The sequence below is a fragment of the Phyllostomus discolor genome, chromosome 3 (assembly GCF_004126475.2).
Source record: "Phyllostomus discolor isolate MPI-MPIP mPhyDis1 chromosome 3, mPhyDis1.pri.v3, whole genome shotgun sequence".
Classification (NCBI taxonomy): Eukaryota; Metazoa; Chordata; class Mammalia; order Chiroptera; family Phyllostomidae; genus Phyllostomus; species Phyllostomus discolor.
Window position 1 is genome coordinate 105,058,914 of NC_040905.2, and position 12,585 is coordinate 105,071,498.

Consider the following 12,585-nt stretch of genomic DNA (forward strand, 5'->3'; position numbering starts at 1 on the left):
ACATTAAATGCATTGTGACATGTAATCACAAAAAGTCTCTTAATGTTTTAAGTAAATTTAAGGTTTTGTGTGGGCTGCATTCGCAGCCATCCTGGGCTGCACGTGGGCTGTGGGTTGGACACCGCTGCCTACAGCAACCTTGTTCTCACAGCTAGATTTTGACTACCAGGACTTTCCTTTCTCTCATCTACTCCTCAAACCAGGCTGTCCACAGACATGGTCTCATTACCCCCAATTCCCTGGACCCCAAGAAAATTCGAGCAATTTGGAAGGCACCCCAGCACTGTTTAAAAACGGTTGAGTGCCCTGGCTGGGCACAAAAGGGCTTTTGATTCTTGGGGCCGACCTGACATCTGCTGGAGGGGTGCTCCCTTCCCACTGCCCGGCGTGCCACCTGGGGTGCACGGAGTGGGATTAAAGATTTCCTGCCCCCTGCCCAAGACTGGCTTTTCTGCTCTGCACCCTGGCTATCCTCCCTGCCCCCCCCCCCAACCACCCAGGCATAATTTTAGAAATGTAATAGTTGCTGCACTGCACATTCTTGGCCTGGAGCCTGTGGGGGCAGGTCCTAACAGAATACAGACATTTCTTTCTTGGGCCCTGTCAATAGAGATCCTCTGTTTTCCCTGGGGACAGGTTTCTGAGGGACCATTGTACACCGATGAGCTCCTCACACACTCACTTCTTTGTGGTATCCCCCACCACCCCATCCCACCCGGCCTGCATGCTTTTGCAGGGTCAGTACCAGCTTCTCTTTGCCTTTTTGAGGTCCCCAAAGCCACCAGGAGCAGTGGGGTCTACAGATTTGAGGGCCCCAGGTGGCAGTGGTGGCCACAAGGACCCCTTTGCAGGTCGCCGAGGTCATTGGTGTCTTGAGCTGTAAATGAGGGGCTGGGCCCTCTGGGCCTGGGGAAAGAAGGCTGGCAGGATTTTAGGACTAGGGGCTTGGACAACAGTCAAGACTTTTGTTTCCCTCCCAGACCAGGAAAGCCTGCACAGTCTTTTCAGATTTCAAGGAATTGCCTCGTTCTTGGAATGGGCATTCTCAGGGCTTCTGGAGTCTGAGAGAGAAGCAGGTAGAAAGAGTCACTTTCAGAGCCTTAGGTCCAGGGACTGACATCTATGGAGCACCCGTGTGGCGGATGCTGGGCTGTGTGCTTCATCTCTTTATCTTCTCTCCAGTGGCAGGCAGGGGGCCGGCGACGTACCCACTTACAGATAAGGAAACTGAGGCTCTGGGAGGTGACTTGCCCATGGTCATGCAGCCAGCACTGAAGCCTGAATCCTCTTTCTTCCTTGGGAGTACCAGCTCCCTCTTTTTTTTTAAAAAAAAAAACAACTTTATTGAGCTATCATCTGTATACCATACAATTCACCCATTGAAAGTATACAGTTCAATTAGTGGGTTTTAGTGTAAGGAGAGTTGTGCAAACATCACAGTTAGTTTTAGAACACTTTCATCATCTTGGAAAGAAACTGTGCACCCTTTAGCTACCCAACCACCTGTTTTCCTGGCCATAAGCAACCACTAATCTACTCTCTGTCTCTGGGGATTTGCCTCTTCAGAGTATTTCATGTAAAGGGAATCCTACACTAGGTGACCTTTTGCATCTGGCTTTTTGCATTTCACATTATCATGTTTTCAGGGCTCATCCACGTCATAGTATGTGTCATGTACCAAACTTCATCCCTCTTATGACTAATAATATTCCATTTTATGAATAGGCTACATTTTTTTCCATTCATCAGTTGGTAGACATTTGAATTTTCTCCACCTTTGATTATCGTGATTAATGCTATTATGAACATTCACATACACAGAAGTCCCTTGGTCTTAAGCAAGCCATTCAAATGCTTCCCTATAAGCCTGTGCACTCTGGGACTTCCCTGCCCAGTTAAGTCCAATTTACTCCTCAGGTCTCAGCTTCATCCTTGACTTACAGCGACTACTCTCTGTCCTCCCAGCTGTGGCAAGAGGCAGGGAGCTCACTCTGCACTTGCATCCTTTGCCTTGTTGCCCTTGCTGTGTGCTTTGGGCCACTTGCTTAGCCTCTCTGGACCCTTCATCTGTGAGGTGAGGATCTAATTCTGACCCCCTGGGGCAGCTGTGAGGATTGAGGTGGCAAGAGCTCTGAGGGCTGGAAGCCTGGGGAGGTGCGATGTGGCGGTGCTGTGCGGGTATTTGTTCATCTTTCATCAGCTAGTCATTCTCATCCTGCCAAGTCCCACCCCAGTAAGTCTGTCCCTGGCTGCTGTCAAGCCACTCTCACCCTGCCTTTAAGGAGCTCAGGCTGGAACAGAGGTTCTTAACCAGGGGCCAGTTTGCCCCCTGGGGACAATTGACAACAGGCCTCTTTGGTTGTCTCAATGGAAGTAGGTGGTACTGGTATCTGGTGGGCGAAGACCAGGGAGGCTGCAAAACACTCTACGATGCACAGGCAGCCCCCCACAACAAGGAATGATCCAACTCCAAATATCAACAGCACCAAGGTGGAGAAACCCTGATCTAATGATATTATTGTTACTCGTTAATTTTTCATGTGTGTATATATTTATTTGTAATCTTGCCCCTTGCCAAAAGGAATCAGAAGTAACTAACAAAGATAGCAACAAAACACTGGGATTTTTAAATTTCATTCTATTCTAAAGATTTTATTTACTTATTTTTAGAGAGGAGAAAAAGAGGGAGAGAAACATCCATGTGTGGTTGCCTCTCACATTGCCTTTCCTGGGGACCTGGCCCACAACCCAAGCATGTGCCCTGACTGGGAATCAAACCAGGGACCTTTTTGGTTCACAGGCCGGTACTCAGTCCACTGAGCCACACCAGCCAGGGCAACACTGGGATTTTTTTTAAATGAGGAAACTGTAGTAAAAAAAATTAATAAATGAGAAGGAAAAGAAAACAACACCTATGTTAACACATAGTACTGCTTGCAGAGTTGGGCTGTACATTTGGTCTGAGCTTCCTCATGGCCAGAGCAAAAACAGAAACAATCAATTTCAGGAGTCTCACCTTTCTAAAGCTGAAAACATATTAAGAGTTCCAGGGAAGCCTGGCTTTCCTGGGCCAGATGAACTCAAGGCTTTTCTCTTACAGGCCCTTCTACAGGCACCACAGAGAAGTGCTGGAGACGATAGCACCGTCCTCAACAATAGCCCTACAGGGAACACAATAGTGAGAGTCACATTCTCCAAAGCAGGCCTGTGATGTAACGCTGAGAGTGGTTTGACAAAGGCAGTCCTTCTTCCAGCTGCTGCCCTGAGTGTGGTGGTTCACTTTCCCAACTTGATGGCAGAAAACAGAGCCCAGACAGTTCAGAATAATGATGGGAATAGGGGCTGTGGAGCCAGCCTTCCTGGGGTCAAGACCTGGATTTACTCCCCAGTAGCTGTGTGACCTTGGGCCTTTCTCTAAACCTCTCTGAGTTCACTTTCTTCATCCATAAAATAGGGCAGAAATAGTACTAACCTCACAGTGCTGAGATAGTATATACCCAAGGCTGACCCCAGGGCTGGCAGAAATAAATGCTTAATCCATATCAGCTATTATTTCTGTGCCCTGGAGGGTGTGAGTAAGTACTTTTGGGGCACCTGCATTTCAGATCCAGGCTTTGGAGCAGGGGAATGTGTTTGGGATCCAGTCCTGCTCTGCAAGTCAGTGAGGGGGTGAAGGTTTTTGGCTAGGGGACAACCTGCAGCCAGAAGTGGTCAGATCTGATTCTGCTGGGTTCCTGCATAAAACCTTCTCTGACTCCTTATTATATAAGGGCAACATTCAAATACTTTATCCCAGACCCGTGGGCCCCATCCCTGACTTACCACAAACCTTTCTTTTCTACACCCACCTCTATTCTATGTCCCAGTAATTCCAAACCCCAGAAAATTGTCAACCTACCAGGCTTTTGCCTATGCAGTGCCCTCTGCCTGGAATGCTCTCCCTCCCTATCTGCTTTGCTTACATATTAAGACTTAACTTGAGCATCAGCCCCTTACAAAGTCTTTGTTGGAATTCCTGCCCCCTAGGGAATGGTAGTTTCTTTGTACCAGCTCACTCCCTAGTTATTTCACTAAGACTGCTGTCAGAATGCATATTCATTATGCATTCATTGATTCTTATACTCATTCATTAATTCACTCAGTCACTCATTCACTTATTGGTTCAATCACTCATTCATTCATTCATTCATTCATCAATAACTATTGTGGGCCTACTGTTTGTTAGCCAATGTTCTGGGCATGGGGGATAAAGCTGTGAACAAAATGGACATAAATCCCCCGCTTTTGGACTTGTCTTTAGGCCTTATACCTAGTAGGTACTCAATAAACCACCTGGTGTAAAGTTCTCTGACTCCATCTTTGGCTTCCCCAGACCCATGCTCCATGTCCCAGGGACACGGCTATTTAGTCCCCTGAACATGTACCACAGGCTCCCATCTCCTTGCTCTTGCTGTTCCTTTTGCCTGGAATGTCTCACAAAGTTGGCTCCATCGTCATCCCCACTTTTCAGGAGGTTGCAGAGCCTGCCTCAGGTCACATAGCCAACTTTGGCCTCAGAGCCTCAGAGCCATTGCCGAGCTCAGATCCTCCTGACTACAGAGGCCATCCAGGCCAGCACCTGGATTCTGGGTGCTGTTTATGCAGGGCCTGTGGCTCTGAAGGCTGGTCATATTCCTAACCCCTTGTGTTGGACCTAGGGTCCAAGGCCAGAGAAGGGAGATGGCCTTAAACGATGCCATGAGGCCCAGAACAGGGTCCAGTGAGCAGTCCATTGGAGTGGCAGTTCCTCTTAATGGAAAGGAAAGGCCATAATCAGACTGCACCCAGAGATCCAGGTGGCCTGGGTTCAAATCCCAGCTTCACCACCTAGCCAGTTCTGTGACTGCTAAATTATTTCACTTTTCTGAGTCTCAGTTTCCTCATCTATAAAGTGGGATTGGCAATAGTCTCTTTGGATTATTATCAAGATTAAAGGATATGCCATATGTGAAAAAGCAAAACAAAACAACATGATGCAATAATTGTTGGTCATTGTGATTACTGTTCATAATTATTATTTTAATAGTGCTTTATTTTAATTAAAATTGTTCAAAATAAACAAGGGGAGAGAGCCACTAGCTTCAAGAGTTTACATTCCTCAGCCTTGGCCTCACCTAGGGCAGGAAGCCCTCCCTGACCACCCCACCCAGGTGTAACCAGAGCCTCTGTCGCCTTCCTTTTCCCATTGACTGTTATGAATGCATCTGATAGTCTCACCTTTGGCCTGTGTCCCCACTGTCAAATTGGGTCTTGGCCATTACTTGTTTTCCATGGCCTGTCCCAGTAGCTGACATCTAATAGTGGTCAGTAAATATTTGCTGTGCTGCCTAACAAGGACAGGGAAGACTGAGATGAGTGTGCTGCTCCCTCTGGGACCCAGTGGAAGACATTCCTGTAGTCCTCTGGGAGGAGGAAAAGCTGGGCATGGATTCCTCTCTGGGGCACCAATGAGGGGAGGCCCAGGGTGCCCATGTAGGTGTTGGCAGAGAGGGGAGTGACTCCCAGCCCTGGAAACTGTGCCACATGCCTGTCTGTCCTCATGCTGTTGGGTAGAGTGGGAGTGGGTGAGGCTGGCCTAGCACGGCCCGGCGGTGCGTGTGTCTGTTTTCTTACCTGCAGGTTGAGGGCTGTTGTCAACAGAAGTGTAGCACCTGGCCCAGAGCGCTGGCTCCCCACACCCTCTCCACCTGTTCCTTCAGGAGTCACCTCCTCGCTGTATGACCTTGGGCAGGTCACTTCGCCTCTCTGTGCCTCAGTTGCATCCTCCTCAAAAAGGGACAACAAAAGGTGCTACCTCTCGGCATGGCCAGTAGGATGAGATGAAAACATCCATAGTGTCCATCTTGAGAAGTTTTCTGTAAATGTGAGGGATTTTTAAACCATTCTCTACCCTTATCAGTTCACCCAGCAAACATGCACAGAGTATCAGTATTTGCCAGAAGAGCTGATTGCCAGGCACTGGAGACACAGTGAACAGGATCCTGTTTCAAACAAACCAGATTCTTTTAAAATGTTTGTGAGATCATTGAGGAAATGTCAACCCAAGCTGGATGACATGGACAAAATTCAGTAGTTGTTCATTTTTTTCTGGGATGTCATAGCTTTGTGGTTTTGTTTTTAAAAAGAGCCCTCGTCTTTGAGAGACTCAGACTGAGGCATGTACAGATGAAATGATGTGATGGCTGGGATTTGCTCCAGTGTGATGCAATCCCCAAAGAGTTCATTAAAAAATGTCCAGTGGTGGAAGGAAGCGTGGGGGCCATAGGTGACATCAGATGGACCACACAGAGATGATACTGAAGGTGTTTGTAATAGACCGTGATGAGTTTAACAAAAAAGCAGCCCCTTAATTAAATGGATGATTATGTACCCTCTGTGAGCTATGCTCTAGGAGAAAGTGGGGATGTGAGGTGGAAGAGAAAGGCTTTGGTGGTCTGTGCCTTGGTTCTAAGTGGATGGTCAATGGCAGCTTTTCAGCGGCGATGGTGGCACTGGTCCTGGGTGCAGCTGTGAGAGTAGGGGAGCCACTCAGAACAGGTGAGCTCGCCATTCAGGTCCCTCTCTTCTTTTTTCTCCCCTCAATTCTTCCCTTCTTTATCACTCCTCATGTCATTGCAATTCCTTTTCTTTTCCTCCCTCTCTCCCTCTCTTCCGCCTTTCTTTGTCACCCACATTCTTGCTCTCTCCTGCTGGAACTCTCCTCCTGGCCAGCTCTGTGCTGCAGAGACAGGGCTGGGAGAGGGACCACACACTGGGAGGGGGGCAGCGGGTGGCCCAGGGAAAGCACTTGTCAAACCTCAGAGAAGTGAGGGTCTTGTCTGGAAGCAGGAAGCAGCAGCTTTTCAGGTGTGAGGAACTAAAGTTTTGTGGGGGTCCATGAGGGCCCCCGAAGGTAGAGCTGACCCCGAGCTATGTCCCCACCCACCCATTGGCCCCATCTGGACAAATGATGTGCCTGTCTTCTCTGCACAACATATGCCCAGTGGTATGTCTGAGTCCCCCTCGCCCCAAATTCACTTGTTGAAACCTAACCCTTGATATGATGGTATTAGGAGGTGGGGTCTTTGGGAGGTGATTAGATCATAAGGAGGGAGTCCCCACAAATGGGATTAGTGTTCTTACAAAAGAGACCCCACAGAGCTCCCTCACCCCTTCTGTCACGTGAGGACACAGTGAGAAAACAACCCTCTAGGGAGCAGCAAGTGGGTGCTCACCAGACACCGAATCGGCTGGGCCTTGATCTTGGACTTCTCAGCCTCCAGAACTGTGAGAAATAAATTTCTATTGTTTGTAAGTCGTAGTCTGTCATATTCCATTAGAGCAGCCAGAATGGACTCAGACACGCAGCGCTGTACCACATCCACATTCTTCACCGCCACAGACTACCGATGAAGTCTGCGTTGTGTAATTCAGAGGAAATGCCATCTTCCCAGCCCTGGCTTCCAGGGCCCGGCTTCCAGCCTTCGGAAGCGAAAGGAGAGGAAGGGTGCCCTCGCTGCCCGCAGAGCCCTCTGGCTGACGCCGTACTGCTGTGTCACAGGCCCTGGTTGGTGCCTGGAGGAGCAGAGGAAGTCTCTCTTTCCTGCATCCTCCTGCTTCCTGACGTGGGTGGGGCTCCGGGGTCGCAGACGGTTCCTGTCCCGTGACAGAGGTGGTGGTGACTTAATCGCTCCAGCTGGCAGTTCTTTAAAAAGGCTTGGGTCCCTGCCCTTTCCAAAAGCAGTTTTGGCAGCACTTCAGGGGCCTGGAAAGGTCTTCACTTTCCTTTCCAGCAGTCACACTTCTGGGGATTTGCCCGAAGGAACTAATCCTAAATAAAGAAAAGAAAGGACTGGCGCCCAGCATTATCCATCCACTGCAGACGACGTTTGAGATCATTGTGAGCGACAGGTATGTATGTTGTAACTGCTTGGTGGAGCCTTAAGTAAGTTTTTATAAAGAAAATTTATGAGACTTTTGAAAATTATTTATTTTTAGAGAGATGAGAAGGGAGGGAGAAACATTGATTGGTTGCCTCTTGCACAATTCCCACCAGGGAACTGAACCTGCAACCCAGGCATGTGCCCGGACCAGAGATCAAACCCGTGACTCTTTGCTTTGCTGACCCACTGAGCCACACTGGTCAGGGCAGTTCTGAGAATTCTTTATCATCATGGGAAATACGACGTAATGCTATGCTGAAAACACAACAACACTGATAAGCGGACATGGCCTGGCTGGGCTGGGGTGTCCATCGGCTTTCCTAACGGTTTGTGATGTTGCCACATTTCTCTGAGTGGTAGGAAAAACAACCTGCGTGTGGTGAGGTGAGGCGGGGCGGGGGCGGGGCGGTGTCCCAGCCCCACTTCCCAGCTGACAGCCGCATCCCCACGGCTCTGCCGCAGATCCAACACTAAAATCCAGGGTGTCTGTTCCATTTTCAAAAACAAAGACTGACATCCTAAGGCACATTTCCTTTCTAGATGATCCTGTGGCGTTCTGGAGAGAATGGGAAGGACTCGGAAACAGACCAGGGAGGCCCTGGAAGCCCCCTGGGAGGCAGAGCCCCTCAGGGCAAGGATTTGGTCTTTTTCACATCAAAAACTTGTTGACAGCTCACACAGCACAGCCTCTCTCCTGGAGCCTGAGGCAGGGGTGTTTATTTTTTCTAAATGGTTTAAAAAGGTCTTTATTTTATTGCAAAAGCAATACATGTTCGTTGTTTAAAAGAAAAAGCCCATATAGTACCAAATTGTATAAAATAAAACTCTTGCTCCCTTTTCTTCAGAGGGAGGCCTCTCCCCCCACCCCCAACTGTTCAGGGCCTTTCTTTCTTTTAGGTATTTTCCATATCAAGGGTTTTCAAACTTCATTTTTTAGCTCCAAGCCACAGTGAAAAGAAATAGATTTTGCATTGTAAGCCGGGATGCAGATACTGGCATATTACTGAAACAGAAGTTTCATGCAATATCCTTATGATAAGGATCGTTCTCTGGGGTTGTCTATTCTGTTCTCTTCTGCTTTGTTCCATCCCATCCCATCCCATAACAAAAGTGGCTGGCCGGAGCCCAGTCAGATGGCCTCCTGTCCCACAGCTTGGTGTGACCGTCGGTGAAACCGCTGCTGTAGACATGAACACACAACATTGACTGCTCGCTGCTGCTGCTTTAAAAAAGTTATTTTTCAATTCCAGGTGACATACAGTATTATATTAGTTTCTGGTGTACAACACAGTGATCAGACATTTGTATGACTTACGAAAGGGATCACCCGGATAAGGCTAGTACCTTTCATAACACCATACATAATTATCACAATATTGTTGACTCTATTTCCTATGCTGTGTTTAACATCCCCTGACTGTTTTTGTAACTGGCAATTTGTGCTTCTTAATCTCTTTGCCCTTGAGGATTTCACAGCCTGCTTTCCGTAAGCGGACATGCGGGGCTATTTCTTCCTCCTTAAGCAACAGAGGAACTTGCCGAGTGGTATTTCACTACATATTTGTCAGCTTCTTCTTAATAGTTATTTGTGTTTTCCCCACTTTGGGCTGTCATCAGCAAGGTTCTGGGGAATCTGCCATCTATGCACTGGTCCTAGGACATCCGAGCAGTGAAGTGAGCCCCTCAAATATCTTGATTGCCGCTGGGAATGACCCAGGAAGGGAATCGTGGATGTGCGCTTCTGGGGGTGGTGAAGGACCCTTTGCTCCCCTGCAGGGAACCCTACACTCATACCGTGATCACATAGGACTTCATTGCGCAACCTGCTTACAGTGCTGGGAAATACCTACGAGTGTTTTAGAAATGAGCTGGTCCCCAGTTCACTTCCCCTTTCCTCTCCCCTGCTTCCTCTTCCGTCACACTCGAGTGCATCAGAGGAGGGGACCCTCCTGAACCCTAATTCCAAAGCTTTTCCGCATCGCTGGTCTTTCCGTTCAGAGGCCTCAGGGTTTTTGTGTTGTTCAGGGGCCAGTATGTTCCCAAGTGGTAAGCGCTGGCTCCGTGTGCTCATGCGCACAATCGGAATGGGCACCACAGCTGCAGTGAAGTAGCTAGAAAGGGCCCTTTAGTTTCAGTCCTTAAGTGCAAATCCTGCTGCTGACACTTATAAAATCTTATGGCAAAACCTTGGGTTTTGGTCTCATCATCATTTATAAAACAGGGATTATAATTCTTAGCCAAAAAAGGGTAGAACAATGGGTAAGCACATAGACTTTAGAAAGAGCCTGTTTGGATTTCGATCCTGACTTCACACTAACTAGCTGTGTGAACTTGGGCAAGATACTTAACTTCTCTGTCTCATTTTCTTTATCTGTAAAATAAGGAGAGTTGTAGTGTCTGCCTCATAGGGTTCTTGTGAGGATTAAGTGAAGTAATATCATGCTAGATTAATGCCTGGCTATGCATTTATTATTACTATTGTCATTATTAAGAATGATTAAGAATGATATTATTGCATTTGGCATGTAGTAAACAATTACAATTTTTTTATTATGGTTTTAACCCTGGCTGGTGTGGCTCAGTGGACTGAGTGCCAGCCTGTGAACCAACAGTTCACCAGGTCAATGCCCAGTCTGGGAACATGCCTGGGTTGCAGGCCAGGCCCCCAGTTGGGGGCATATGAGAGGCAACCAGTTGATGTTTCTTTCACACATGGATGTTTCTCTCCCTCCTTCCCCCTTCTTTAAAAATAAATAGATAAAGTCATTTAAAAATTAGGGTTTTAGAAAGAATATTTGTGGTTCAGAAGGCAGGAGCTCTAGTAATGAGTATTTAGTCCTAGCTGTGTCTAGCCAAGCAGAGAACCAATATTAGGGTCCCTTCCCCAGCAGTTTTCCCATAGAGGTTTTTCCACATTTCAGTGTCTCATTTAGGTACCCCAAGAAGGTGCACTGGGGGAGGGGGTCAGGGAGGTGGCCAAGGGGGAGACAACCTCATCTCAGAAAGGGGGTAGGTGGAAGGGGAAGCAGCATAATTTACCCCCTTTTTTGTGGAAATTTGCAGGATAACAAGGACCCCTGATGATGCTCCCAGGCAGGGGCCTCGGGGCTACCTGTGTGGGAGCAGGATGCAGAAAGGGGGAGCGAAGCGTATGGAGGGTGTCAGGGCTCTCCCCCTTCCCTCCACACCGCCTTCTCCTTATTCATTTGCCAGGCCAGTGCTGGGCCTGTGGGAGACATGGGGAGCAACACACAATGATCCCTGTCCTCCTAGAGCTGACAGTCTAGCTGGGGAGACAGACGTGGGATAATAAATGTAATGTCGTTAATCAGTAGGTGGCAAGTGGTACGGAGGAGCAGGAGAGGTGTCAAGAGGGTTGGGGAGGGGCTGTAATTTCAGGTAGCGTGGTCAGTGTGGGCCTGGGTGAGAAGGCGACATTTAAGCAAAGCCTTACAGACGGGAGCAAACCACATGGATACTCGAGGTGCCAGTGGTCCAGTCAGCGGAAGAGCCAGCGCAAAGGCCTTAAGGCAGGACTGTGCTGAAACAGAGGGAGGCCTGCATGGCTAAAGCAGAGTGAGCAAGGTCAAGGGTGTTTGGAGGTGAAGGCAGAGAAGAAATCTGGCTTAGGTCACAAAGGGCTCTGGAGGCCCTAGGGAAGGTCCTGGTGCCTCTCTAGACAGTGAGGAAACTGAGTCAGGAGCTCAGGCTGGGAGTGGTTGGTGGTTTCTGTCCTGAGTACATTTGCTTGGGTGGGACCATTTTCTTATCAGGATACTGTGGCTGCTGCAAGCAGATGAAAACTGTGATTCTAGAAAAACATGGGGCACATTCACAGGCCTTGTGGTTTTGTTTCTGGTGGAAGGGGAGCTTATAAAAAATACAACAATAGCTGTGAATGACTGAAGCATTACCATGTGCCCCGCATGGTGCCATGCTGCCTCCCTTCAGCAGTTCACCTCACTGTCATGGCTACACTGGTAGATGGCAGGACAACTGAGAAACAGGGAGTCTGGCAGGAGGGCTTGGCCAAGATCCTGCCACCAGGAAGGTTACTTTGTTCCAGGCCTCATGCCAAACGCAAAGTCATCACCAGTGCTCTGACCATTTCCTCAAACCAAAGGGGACTGAATGCCCACCCCCCACCCCCAAGCCCTGGTTGGTTAGACCCTCTGGACATTGCACAATCCCAGGCTTCCCCGGGCTTGCCCCTGGCCTGCACTTGGCCTTTTGGCTAGAAGAGAAACCCACCTTGAATCAAGGTCAGCAGATGGTGCCAGGCAACCTAGAACTGTTGGACAAACACTGGTGTTCAGGTTCAAATTCCAGGAAACAGAGAAACAGCCCAGCAATGGTGAGCCTGGGAGAAAACCCCAGATGAAGAAGTCCCTTTGAGAGCTGGGTGAGAAGGTGGCACCTATATCCGGGGCTCCTGGAGGGACAATGGTGCAAGGGACAGAGGGCCTCTGTGGGTGCCCTGAATGAGGGCACGAGTCTGCGTGGAGACCTGGACTGGACTGGGGGAGCTGGCAGACCATTTCCTTTCAGACTGGAGTGTGCTTCAACTCACACAGAACTGCTTATTTCTGTTTTGTGGGTTGGGGCTCTGTAGAGACTTCATTGA

General features: G+C 48.7%; 1 long non-coding RNA gene across 1 annotated transcript in view; it reads right to left on the minus strand.

Annotated features, from left to right (window-relative positions):
- LOC118499573 overlaps nucleotides 1-7,463 on the minus strand; it is a 31,659-nt gene extending 24,196 nt beyond the window's left edge. The window contains exon 1 of the long non-coding RNA XR_004902068.1: nucleotides 5,653-7,463. This is a non-coding gene — a long non-coding RNA (uncharacterized LOC118499573). The remainder of the gene's footprint in view (nucleotides 1-5,652) is intronic.
- Nucleotides 7,464-12,585: the final 5,122 nt, after the last annotated feature.